Raw genomic sequence first — 12,951 nt, forward strand, 5'->3', positions numbered from 1 at the left:
TCTATCGGACACGTTCGATCTTTCGGATCACCGGTACAGAATCGAGAACCGTTTCTGTCGGACACGTTCGATCTTTCAGATCACCAGTACAGAATCGAGAACCGTTTCTATCGGACACGTTCGATCTTTCGGATCACCAGTACAGAATCGAGAACCGTTTCTATCAGACACGTTCGATCTTTCGGATCACCAGTACAGAATCGAGAACCGTTTCTATCGGACACGTTCGATCTTTCGGATCACCGGTACAGAATCGAGAACCGTTTCTATCGGACACGTTCGATCTTTCGGATCACCGGTACAGAATCGAGAACCGTTTCTGTCGGACACGTTCGATCTTTCGGATCACCGGTACAGAATCGAGAACCGTTTCTGTCGGACACGTTCGATCTTTCGGATCACCAGTACAGAATCGAGAACCGTTTCTATCGGACACGTTCGATCTTTCGGATCACCAGTACAGAATCGAGAACCGTTTCTATCGGACACGTTCGATCTTTCGGATCACCAGTACAGAATCGAGAACCGTTTCTATCGGACACGTTCGATCTTTCGGATCCCCAGTACAGAATCGAGAACCGTTTCTATCGGACACGTTCGATCTTTCTGATCCCCAGTACAGAATCGAGAACCGTTTCTATCAGACACGTTCGATCTTTCGGATCACCAGTACAGAATCGAGAACCGTTTCTATCGGACACGTTCGATCTTTCGGATCACCAGTACAGAATCGAGAACCGTTTCTATCGGACACGTTCGATCTTTCGGATCACCAGTACAGAATCGAGAACCGTTTTCTGTCGGACACGTTCGATCTTCCGGATCACCAGTACAGAATCGAGAACCGTTTCTGTCGGACACGTTCGATCTTCCGGATCACCAGTACAGAATCGAGAACCGTTTCTGTCGGACACGTTCAATCTTCCGGATCACCAGTACAGAATCGAGAACCGTTTCTATCGGACACGTTCGATCTTTCGGATCACCAGTACAGAATCGAGAACTGTTTCTATCGGACACGTTCGATCTTTCGGATCAACAGTAGAGAATCGAGAACCGTTTCTGTCGGACACGTTCGATCTTCCGGATCACCAGTACAGAATCGAGAACCGTTTCTATCGGACACGTTCGATCTTTCGGATCACCGGTACAGAATCGAGAACTGTTTCTATCGGAGACGTTCAATCGCTCGGATCACCAGTACAGAATCGAGAACCGTTTCTATCGGACACGTTCGATCTTTCGGATCACCAGTACAGAATCGAGAACCTTTTCTATCGGACACGTTCGATCTTTCGGATCACCAGTACAGAATCGAGAACCGTTTCTATCGGAGACGATCAATCGCTCGGATCACCAGTACAGAATCGAGAACCGTTTCTGTCGGACACGTTCGATCTTTCGGATCACCAGTACAGAATCAGGAACCGTTTCTATCGGACACGTTCGATCTTCCGGATCACCAGTACAGAATCGAGAACCGTTTCTGTCGGACACGTTCGATCTTTCGGATCACCAGTACAGAATCGAGAACCGTTTCTGTCGGACACGTTCGATCTTTCAGCTCACCAGTACAGAATCGAGAACCGTTTCTATCGGACACGTTCGATCTTTCGGATCACCAGTACAGAATCGAGAACCGTTTCTGTCGGACACGTTCGATCTTCCGGATCACCAGTACAGAATCGAGAACCGTTTCTGTCGGACACGTTCGATCTTCCGGATCACCAGTACAGAATCGAGAACCGTTTCTATCGGACTCGTTCGATCTTTCAGATCACCAGTACAGAATCGAGAACCGTTTCTATCGGACACGTTCGATTTTTCGGATCACCAGTACAGATGAGAGAATCGTTTCTATCGGACACGTTCGATCTTTCGGATCACCAGTACAGATAAGAGAACCGTTTCTATCGGACACGTTCGATCTTTCGGATCACCAGTACAGAATCGAGAACCGTTTCTGTCGGACACGTTCGATCTTTCGGATCACCAGTACAGAATCGAGAACCGTTTCTGTCGGACACGTTCGATCTTTCGGATCACCAGTTCAGAATCGAGAACCGTTTCTATCGGACACGTTCGATCTTTTGGACCACCGGTACAGAATCGAGAACCGTTTCTATCGGACACGTTTGATCTTTTGGATCACCGGTACAGAAACGAGAACAGTTTCTATCGGACACGTTCGATCTTTCGGATCCCCGGTACAGAATCGAGAACCGTTTCTATCGGACACGTTCGATCTTTCGGATCACCAGTACAGAATCGAGAACCGTTTCTATCGGACACGTTCGATCTTTCGGATCACCAGTACAGAATCGAGAACCGTTTCTATCGGACACGTTCGATCTTTCGGATCACCGGTACAGAATCGAGAACCGTTTCTATCGGACACGTTCGATCTTCCGGATCACCAGTACAGAATCGAGAAACGTTTCTGTCGGACACGTTCGATCTTCCGGATCAACAGTACAGAATCGAGAACCGTTTCTATCGGACACGTTCGATCTTTCGGATCACCGGTACAGAATCGAGAACCGTTTCTATCGGAGACGTTCAATCGCTCGGATCACCAGTACAGAATCGAGAACCGTTTCTATCGGACACGTTCGATCTTTCGGATCACCAGTACAGAATCGAGAACCGTTTCTATCGGACACGTTCGATCTTTCGGATCACCAGTACAGAATCGAGAACCGTTTCTATCGGAGACGATCAATCGCTCGGATCACCAGTACAGAATCGAGAACCGTTTCTGTCGGACACGTTCGATCTTTCAGATCACCAGTACAGAATCGAGAACCGTTTCTATCGGACACGTTCGATCTTCCGGATCACCAGTACAGAATCGAGAACCGTTTCTGTCGGACACGTTCGATCTTCCGGATCACCAGTACAGATGAGAGAACCGTTTCTGTCGGACACGTTCGATCTTCTGGATCACAAGTACAGAATCGAGAACCGTTTCTGTCGGACACGTTCGATCTTCCGGATCACCAGTACAGATGAGAGAACCGTTTCTGTCGGACACGTTCGATCTTTCGGATCACCAGTACAGATGAGAGAACCGTTTCTGTCGGACACGTTCGATCTTCTGGATCACAAGTACAGAATCGAGAACCGTTTCTATCGGACACGTTCGATCTTTCAGATCACCAGTACAGAATCGAGAACCGTTTCTATCGGACACGTTCGATTTTTCGGATCACCAGTACAGATGAGAGAATCGTTTCTATCGGACACGTTCGATCTTTCGGATCACCAGTACAGATAAGAGAACCGTTTCTATCGGACACGTTCGATCTTTCGGATCACCAGTACAGAGGAGAGAACCGTTTCTATCGGACACGTTCGATCTTTTGGACCACCGGTACAGAATCGAGAACCGTTTCTATCGGACACGTTTGATCTTTCGGATCACCGGTACAGAAACGAGAACCGTTTCTATCGGACACGTTCGATCTTTCGGATCCCCGGTACAGAATCGAGAACCGTTTCTACCGGACACGTTCGATCTTTCGGATCACCAGTACAGAATCGAGAACCGTTTCTATCGGACACGTTCGATCTTTCGGATCACCAGTACAGAATCGAGAACCGTTTCTATCGGACACGTTCGATCTTTCGGATCACCGGTACAGAATCGAGAACCGTTTCTATCGGACACGTTCGATCTTCCGGATCACCAGTACAGAATCGAGAAACGTTTCTGTCGGACACGTTCGATCTTTCGGATCACCAGTACAGAATCGAGAACCGTTTCTATCGGACATGTTCGATCTTCCGGATCACCAGTACAGAATCGAGAACCGTTTCTGTCGGACACGTTTGATCTTCTGGATCACAAGTACAGAATTGAGAACCATTTCTGTCGGACACGTTCGATCTTCCGGATCACCAGTACAGAATCGAGAACCGTTTCTGTCGGACACGTTCAATCTTCCGGATCACCAGTACAGAATCGAGAACCGTTTCTATCGGACACGTTCGATCTTTCGGATCACCAGTACAGAATCGAGAACCGTTTCTATCGGAGACGCTCGATCTTTCGGATCACCGGTACAGAATCGAGAACCGTTTCTATCGGACACGTTCGATCTTTCGGATCACCAGTACAGAATCGAGAACCGTTTCTATCGGAGACGTTCGATTTTTCGGATCACCGGTACAGAATCGAGAACCGTTTCTATCGGAGACGTTCGATCGCTCGGATCACCAGTACAGAATCGAGAACCATTTCTGTCGGACACGTTCGATCTTTCGGATCACCAGTACAGATTCGAGAAACGTTTCTATCGGACACGTTCGATCTTTCGGATCACCAGTACAGAATCGAGAACCGTTTCTATCGGACACGTTCGATCTTTCGGATCACCAGTACAGAATCGAGAACTGTTTCTATCGGACACGTTCGATCTTTCGGATCACCAGTACAGAATCGAGAACCGTTTCTATTGGACACGTTCGATCTTTCGGATCACCAGTACAGAATCGAGAACCGTTTCTGTCGGACACGTTTGATCTTCTGCGTAGCGTCGTCTTAAACCGAGTTATTTCGGACAGCTGTTTCTCTCGGACAACTGATGCTGATAATATATGAGCACGGGTGAACCGAGGATTTGTGTAGGTTTATGTTGTCAATGTAAGTTTATTAAATCTGTGTAAAACATCAGTGTTTGCACGACAGTGGCTGTATTGAGTGCTTTTGCAAAACATGAATGAAAAAACGTATCCAAGATGATGATGATGATGACAATAATAATTATTACTATACTATTTTTTTATTTTATTGTTTTAATTACAAATACTTTATATAAATGTGTTTGAATGTATTTTCGTCCGCCAGTATGATAGAAATGACGTGATTACGTAAGGACGTAAAAAAAAACGATGATCTGTTTTTTTTAACCGGTTCATTGAAACGAACTGTCCGAAAGAACCGGTTTGCGGAAAAGAACCGAACTTCCCATCACTACTGCACGCACAGGCAGCACAGAAGCTTTGCGTATGGAGAGCGGGAGCCGCGCACCCGTTGTGCTTTACACAGGCACCATTGGTCGCGCGCAGCTGAACCGCGGCTCATGTATTGCAAATACAGACAAATATTGTCCATTCTGTCAGATTTTCCGGTGTTCTGCTCGACCCCTGTTATTCTCATGCTTTGATTTATGATTGGCACATTAGGCAGCATATCTCTTGCAAATGCAAGTGTTCCCCTCTGTTCCAAACACATATAACATGCTGTATATGAGTAATTTACATGATAAAAGTAACCTTAAAGTTAAGATAAGCCTCTAGTTTTAATAATTTAAAGGGGCCTTTGAAGTTGGGGAAAAAAACTTCTGGCAGTGTTGTGTTTTCGTGGATTTTATTTTCATTTTTCACAGCTCTGGATATCATAATAGTTATTGTTAAACACAGAATTCACTACATCAGCGGTTCCCAAACGTTTTTACCTGCGCACCCCCTTCTATGTCCCGAACGGGTTGGCGCACCCCAAATACCCACTTCAAAAAAACCAAAACAAAAAACCAACAAAGCTTTGTTTTATCGCCATATAAAGACTCATGTTTAATGATGCGTAAATAACCAGAACACGAATGACAATAACAACGTCCCACTTGACTGTTTCCCTGATTTCGGTCATATATATAATATATATAATATGGAATGAATGAAACGAGTTGGCACGCATAGAGATGTGACGGTGTGGAAATTCCCACCGGTTAATTAACGTGTGACCAGTATCACCGACTGGGTTTTTAAATCACTAATTCTATCTAACCGAAAGGAACATATGCACACAGCTGCTCCGGCATTAATAACGGAGCGGAGCAAAGCGAGTACTTTCAATGAATTCCTATGAAAGTTAAGCTTCCATATGCATGAACTGAAACCGCGCCAGTGCGCGCACACTGTGAATGACAGCTCGTCAGTAAGTGCACACTCTATGCAGCCAAGCTGATTTTAGTTTCGAATTAGCGCAGATTCGGGGGCGGGGTGCTTGAACTGTGGGTTCATTAGCCTATTATTCTTAATGAAAAACACAACATCGCACAATGACAAACTCACTTAAATAGGCACTTTTACATTTCACTTTGAAACCAAATCTTTCGCGATCATCTTGTCTTTTTTTTGTTGTATGGAAAATCTCATTAAAAAAACAGACCGCCATTACATTTTTCCTCTTGCCTGGAAAAATTCCCTGGTGGCAGCTCGCGTACCCTTGGGGGTGCGCGCACCACACTTTGGGAATCCCTGCACTACATGATTTCATGGTGAAATGTGTTATTTTTTCATGTTCATTTTCAGCTTTAAATGTTTTACTTAACAGTTCTGTATGTAAAAGATTATTCTTCTGATTTTTATTAGTTTTATTAGTATAAAAAGCTAATTGAGCACTCATTTACCGGAAAGTTTAATGCTAATAACCATTAATATTTGAAGTACTTAAAGTGCAGTGTTATGTTGCATCATGCAGTATTTGTCCTAAAAAGTAAATGTGATGTTTGTTACCTCAATAAATTTAAGGACATTCCTATTTTTTCTTTTATGTTCTATTATATTAACATTAAAAGCTTTTAAAGGGTAACTAAACCCTAAACCAACTTTTTTTAGTTAATGATCTGCAAGACTGGGGCTTTATTAATGCTGTTTATTGATTAGAGTAAATATTTTGACATTTGGGTATAAAGTGTTTTAATTCTATAATATATGGTGTAAAAACGTCTTAGTGCTGCCCTCTTAAGGTTGAACGGTGGCTACTGCAGTTGAATTTTCCTATTGGACGTTGTGGTACTTCGTGACGTAGGATGGTACTTCCAACGGCTCACTATCCACGCCCCTGGCACGAGCTCACCACGCCCTGAGAAATGTTTTCCGTGATCACATGATGAGAACGGCTTCAGTCCAGTATGAGCGCTCATGTTAAATGAAGTAGAAACATTATGAATGAAACTCTCTCTTCACTTGCTTTCAACATCCTAATGAAGAAAATACAGATAAATAATGCAGTTGTAAGTACATGTTAAGCTTTTCTTCTGATAGTTTTGCCGCCCGTCATGTCTACAGATAATTTTCATACCTCAGACGCTTTCAGACAAACCCTGACACGCAAATGGTTGCCGTGGTAACGAACAACAAATCCTTAACGTGCTAGACTGCTGGCGTATGTAGTCTAACTTTTATTTAATGCATGAGGAATATTTAATATGAGGAAATCTGTTGTAAAAGGCTATTAGGTTTGAAATTATTGGTCCTGCGCTTTTTTAGTGGCATTAAGTATAAGGATATGGCTATTCAGTGTTCATAGATTAGTTAGTGATCTCATTCTCTCTTGCGCTGCTGCTTCGCTAGCATGAATGAATGAATGAAAGCATCGTCGGCATCGGGAGTTAACGTAGTTTGTGCCAGCGGCTCGATTGATAAGGCTCTGTGTCTACAGACATTTCACCCTCCTCCACTTCAGGTGAAGGTGGTGGAGAAAAGTCCTCTACTTTAGATGACCGCTCTGTTGCAAAGCTGCTGTCCTCACTCCAATCACTATCCGTCTTTGCGAGTCTGACAACTGTCAAACAAGTTGTCACTACGGCTACGGGTCTCAGGTGCACGCCTCTTAACCTTAATTAACACGGAAAAACGGAATTTGGGAAATAATAAAACGAAATTTGGGAAATAATAAAAAGGAATCTGCAAAAATTAAAACGGAAAAAACGGAATTTGCAAAAATTAACACGGAAAAACGGAATTTGGGAAATAATAAAACGGAATTTGGGAAATAATAAAACGGAATTTGGGAAATAATAAAACGGAATTTGGGAAATAATAAAACAGAATTTGGGAAATAATAAAACAGAATTTGCAAAAATTAACACGGAAAAACGGAATTTGGGAAATAATAAAACGGAATTTGGGAAATAATAAAACGGAATTTGCAAAAATTAACACGGAAAAACGGAATTTGCAAAAATTAACACGGAAAAACGGAATTTGGGAAATAATAAAACGGAATTTGGGAAATAATAAAACGGAATTTGGGAAATAATAAAACGGAATTTGGGAAATAATAAAACGGAATTTGGGAAATAATAAAACGGAATTTGCAAAAATTAACACGGAAAAACCGAATTTGGGAAATAATAAAACGGAATTTGGGAAATAATAAAACGGAATTTGGGAAATAAAACGGAATTTGGGAAAAAATAAAACAGATTTTATAGGGCCATATATATATATATATATATATATATATATATATATATATAAACACACACACATATACACACAAAAGATATTTAGATATTTTTGCATCACTTTGCTTCAGAAGGACCACCCGGAACCGTTATATAATGGATAGATGCACTTTTATGGACTATGAAAAAAAGGCCCAACAGTCACTGCCATTATAAAGCTTGGATTAGCCAGGATATAACTCTGATTGTATTCGTCTGAAAGAAGAATGTCATATACACCTAGAATGACTTGAGGGAGAATAAATCATGCGGTTATTTTTATTTTTGAGTGATCTAATCCTCTAACAACATTAACAACGCAAATACTGAAACAGCCATATAAGCCTTCACGGTGTCCTAACCAAACGAGACAGGAGAATTCGATATTGTACTTATTCATTTTTACTTGTGAATGCAGTCAGCGCGCTTTTTGAGAGAGCCCACCCACACACTGATTGGCTGTGCTGTTTTTGATTGATTTATCTCAGGTTGAGTGTGGTTTACCCCTGAATATCTTGTCGCATTGTGTCTGGTTGGGACACAGCGTTAGGCTGTTTTTATTTGCTTTTCAAAGCTGCAACAGAAATAAAGAGCAGCATCATGAGCGGTTTAGTTCCCCTACTTTGCCATACATAAACGCCGCCCCTGTTGTGGATATACACTCACCTAAAGGATTATTAGGAACACCTGTTCAATTTCTCATTAATGCAATTATCTAATCAACCAATCACATGGCAGTTGCTTCAATGCATTTAGGGGTGTGGTCCTGGTCAAGACAATCTCCTGAACTCCAAACTGAATGTCAGAATGGGAAAGAAAGGTGATTTTAGCAATTCTTCTATGTGGAATGGTCGTTGGTGCCAGACGGGCCGGTCTGAGTATATCACAGTCTGCTCAGTTACTGGGATTTTCACGCACAACCATTTCTAGGGTTTACAAAGAATGGTGTGAAAAGGGAAAAACATCCAGTATGCAGCAGTCCTGTGGGCGAAAATGGCTTGTTGATGCTCGAGGTCAGAGGAGAATGGGCCGACTGATTTAAACTGATAGAAGAGCAACTTTGACTGAAATAACCACTCGTTACAACCGAGGTATGCAGCAAAGCATTTGTGAAGCCACAACACACACAACCTTGAGGCGGATGGGCTACAACAGCAGATGACTAGAGGTTGACCGATAGTGGATTTTACCAATACCGATAGCTAGGTTGGAATTTGCACAAGCTCACCAAAATTAGTTGAGACATTCAGATGGTAGAGTCAGAATTTGGCGTAAACAGAATGAGAACATGGATCCATCATGCCTTGTTACCACTGTGCAGGCTGGGGGTGGTGGTGTAATGGTGTGGGGGATGTTTTCTTGGCAAACTTTAGGCTAAATCTTAAGTGCTAGTCTTAGAGTGGATTTACGACACTTTGCTGTGCCACAAATGGAATTTTGGATGATGTCATAGGCCTGAACCAATCACTGAATAGATGTCCTTATTTAAGAATATCCTCAGATAAATTCACATTGAATGGTGAAATTCCTAAGAGGAGTTTACATCCAATACACATTTGACAATATAGAGTTTTCAAGAGAATACCTTATAATATACACATTTTAAATAAAAAGATAAACATGTTTTCATCCATTTAATTAAATGTTTTAAACTGGTGTGCTGTTAAATACCTGCCTATATATAGCCTAGATTTTTTTAAAATATATAATCAACCACCATGGATTCCAAAAGAAAACCGACATGGCAGGAGGAAGAAGAGATCGCTCCTGCTTGCTGAATTACTCTGTGTTTTTGTTTTTGTTTGTTTTTAATAAAACCCAACATTAACCAGCGCTGAAAAAGATGATGTCTGCTCTGTCCAAACGATACTGTTTGATTAACTGCTTGTCGTCAAACATTTCGAACACATTCTCCCTCTATTGAAAGATTTGCGCACGTCTCTGTCTCCTCAGCACCATCACAAGCCCCTACTGGCAACTCCTAACCACTTGAGAGACCTCTCGAGCTGTCTTAAATAACTGGGAGAGTAAGAGTGATTCTTAGCTTTAAGAAATTTGATAACTTGCTTTTATACTAAAGTTTGAAAGTAGGAGTAAATTTCATGAATTTTCAGCACTTAAGACTAAAATAGCACTTTGAGAAGCTTGATAAATACGGGCCCAGATCTCAACCCAATAGAGCATCTTTGGGATGTGGTGGAACGGGAGCTTCGTGCCCTGGACGTGCATCCCACAAATCTCCATCAACTGCAAGATGCTCTCCTATCAATATGGGCCAACATTTCTAAAGAATGCTTTCAGCAGCTTGTTGAATCAATGCCACGTAGAATTAAGGCAGTTCTGAAGGCGGGAGGGTCAAACACAGTATTAGTATGGTGTTCCTAATAATCCTTTAGGTGTGTGTGTGTGTATATATATATATATATATATATATATATATAGTAAAAAAAAAAAAAAAACACCAAGTAAAAAAATAACGTGACCCTGGACCACAAAGCCAGTCGGAATTTTTTTAAATTGAGATGTAGGGTATGGTTTGTTAGCATAGGACAATATTTAACGCAAGATACAACTGTTTGAAAGTCTGGAATCTGAGGGTACAAAAAAAAAAAAAAAAAAAAAATCGAAATAATGATAAAATCTCCTTTAAAGTTGTCCAAATAAAGTCCTTAGCAATGCAAATTACAATACATGTTTGATATTTACAGTAGGAAATTTAATAAATATCGTCATGGAGCATGATCTTTATTTAATGTCCTAATGATTTTTGGCATAAAAGAAAAATGTATAATTTTGACCCATACAACGTATTGTTGGCTATTGCCACAAATATACTCGTGAGATGCAAGGTTTTGTGCTCCAGGGTCACATATTTCTCTAAACCTTGCGCGCACACACGTGACTGCAAAAAAAAAAAGTCAAGTTTTTTTTTAAAATAATTAATACATTTTTGTGGAGTCACACCATGTGACGTTGCACCCTAAACTAACCTTGCCTGAAGTTAGTTCATTATCTGATATCAGGGGCTCTCTATGAATGACATTTTATTTTTTTATATATTTATACATGTTGGTCGCATCATTACTTTTATAAGGTTTATATATAAACGTACGCAAATATACTCCGTATATTAATAAGAAGTGAAGCAGCACTGTTTACTTTGGTAGGAATAGTTTCAATTCAAATTTAACATTTAAACTCATCACGAAATATCCAAGTGAACTTTCCATCTAAGCATTTACCAACTGACATAATTCAAATTGAGAGTGGAATAAAATAAATACAAATTATTGTTATTCGATCAAATCATAATAAACCCAATAAAGTTTGTACTGGCACATTTGTGTTGTGTATTTCATCACATCTACTGCATGAATTCAAACTGCATTCACGCAGCCCAGCTAACAGACATCTGATAAGATTAGCTAGATAAACATATTCTATTAAGCACATGGGGAAAATACTTACGATAAGCTGGTGATCAGTCAGGGTGGGTACTTTTCATCGATTAATATTCCACATATTATCACAGGTTCATATGTTAACTTTATGAAGAGTAAGAATCATTAGCCAAACTAGCACAAGTCCGCCCGAGCGCCAAAATAATCTCCCTCTTGCACTCAATAACTACACGATAACTACATAAAGCACGTTCAACGGCCCGGCGTAGCGTATGATGATGTGAAGTTAAAGTTCATATTTAAGAGTAAATTCTGAGTTAAGGCTATTTCCTGGGTAATTTTGTTGCTATCTGGGGCCGCTGCAAACTAGTGTGTGCTAGCGTTAGCATTTAGCTGGGAGACACTGCGCATGCGCGTCATTTTACGTGGGTTACATGGAGCGAGTGTTGGAAGCTCAGCGTAGAATGGGTCGTCTCGTCTGGAGTAAGTGCCCTAAAAACTACAGTTTACAGTCAGTACCTAATACATTTCTTCAGAAAAATCACCGACATCATCTCTCAAATACACAGTGCTGCACCTAGCATTATTGAATATTTCTTAAACGATGGACAATTTTGGTCTTATGGACTCTAACTCTTGAAACACTATTAATCTCCATTAGGCTACTAGTTAAACTATTTTAAATCGGCTATAGTACAACAGTTGATAAACTGTACATACATCACAAAAATTGTTGTTGTAGTAATATTTTTTGAAACAACAGATTACATTTACACCATTGATATCTCAAAAACATTCTGTATCTTAGCATTTTGCGTATCCTAAATGTGCACAATTAATATTTTGTTGCCAACTTTGATGGAAATTATGCACAATTAAATATTCTGTCCATATATTTACCTAGATATTTCTTTATTTTCTTAAAACATCACTCTCCTCAATGACACCATTTGTTTCATAAGTCTTCATGGTAAACAATATACCTAATGTGTGTAATTTAAATTATGTAAAATATTAAAGACTTAAAGCTTAAATATAAAACATTTTATATGCTAATGTTTTATATGCAAATATTTAACCTTTTAATGATCGCTGGGGTCAATATGATAAAATTTTTAGTTTAAATCTCAGTGGCATGAGATTTTGTCACGTTTGCCTACACACAAACACACAAATTTGGGTTTGATTTGGTTGTTCTGAAGGTGTCTAAAAAAAAGAAAAGAAAAAAAGTTTACTTTAAAAGTCATTGAAGTTTATGACCCCACATTGAAAAGGAATGGGAAACACAAAAAGTTGTGTCAAAAAAAAATGAAATC

General features: G+C 40.5%; 1 protein-coding gene across 1 annotated transcript in view; it reads right to left on the reverse strand.

Moving 5' to 3' along the window:
- frs2b (fibroblast growth factor receptor substrate 2b) overlaps positions 1-12,052 on the reverse strand; it is a 45,038-nt gene extending 32,986 nt beyond the window's left edge. The window contains exon 1 of the mRNA XM_067436018.1: positions 11,703-12,052. The gene's annotated coding sequence lies outside the window, so the exon portion shown is untranslated. The remainder of the gene's footprint in view (positions 1-11,702) is intronic.
- Positions 12,053-12,951: the final 899 nt, after the last annotated feature.

Source organism: Pseudorasbora parva, chromosome 25 (assembly GCF_024679245.1).
Source record: "Pseudorasbora parva isolate DD20220531a chromosome 25, ASM2467924v1, whole genome shotgun sequence".
Classification (NCBI taxonomy): domain Eukaryota; kingdom Metazoa; phylum Chordata; class Actinopteri; order Cypriniformes; family Gobionidae; genus Pseudorasbora; species Pseudorasbora parva.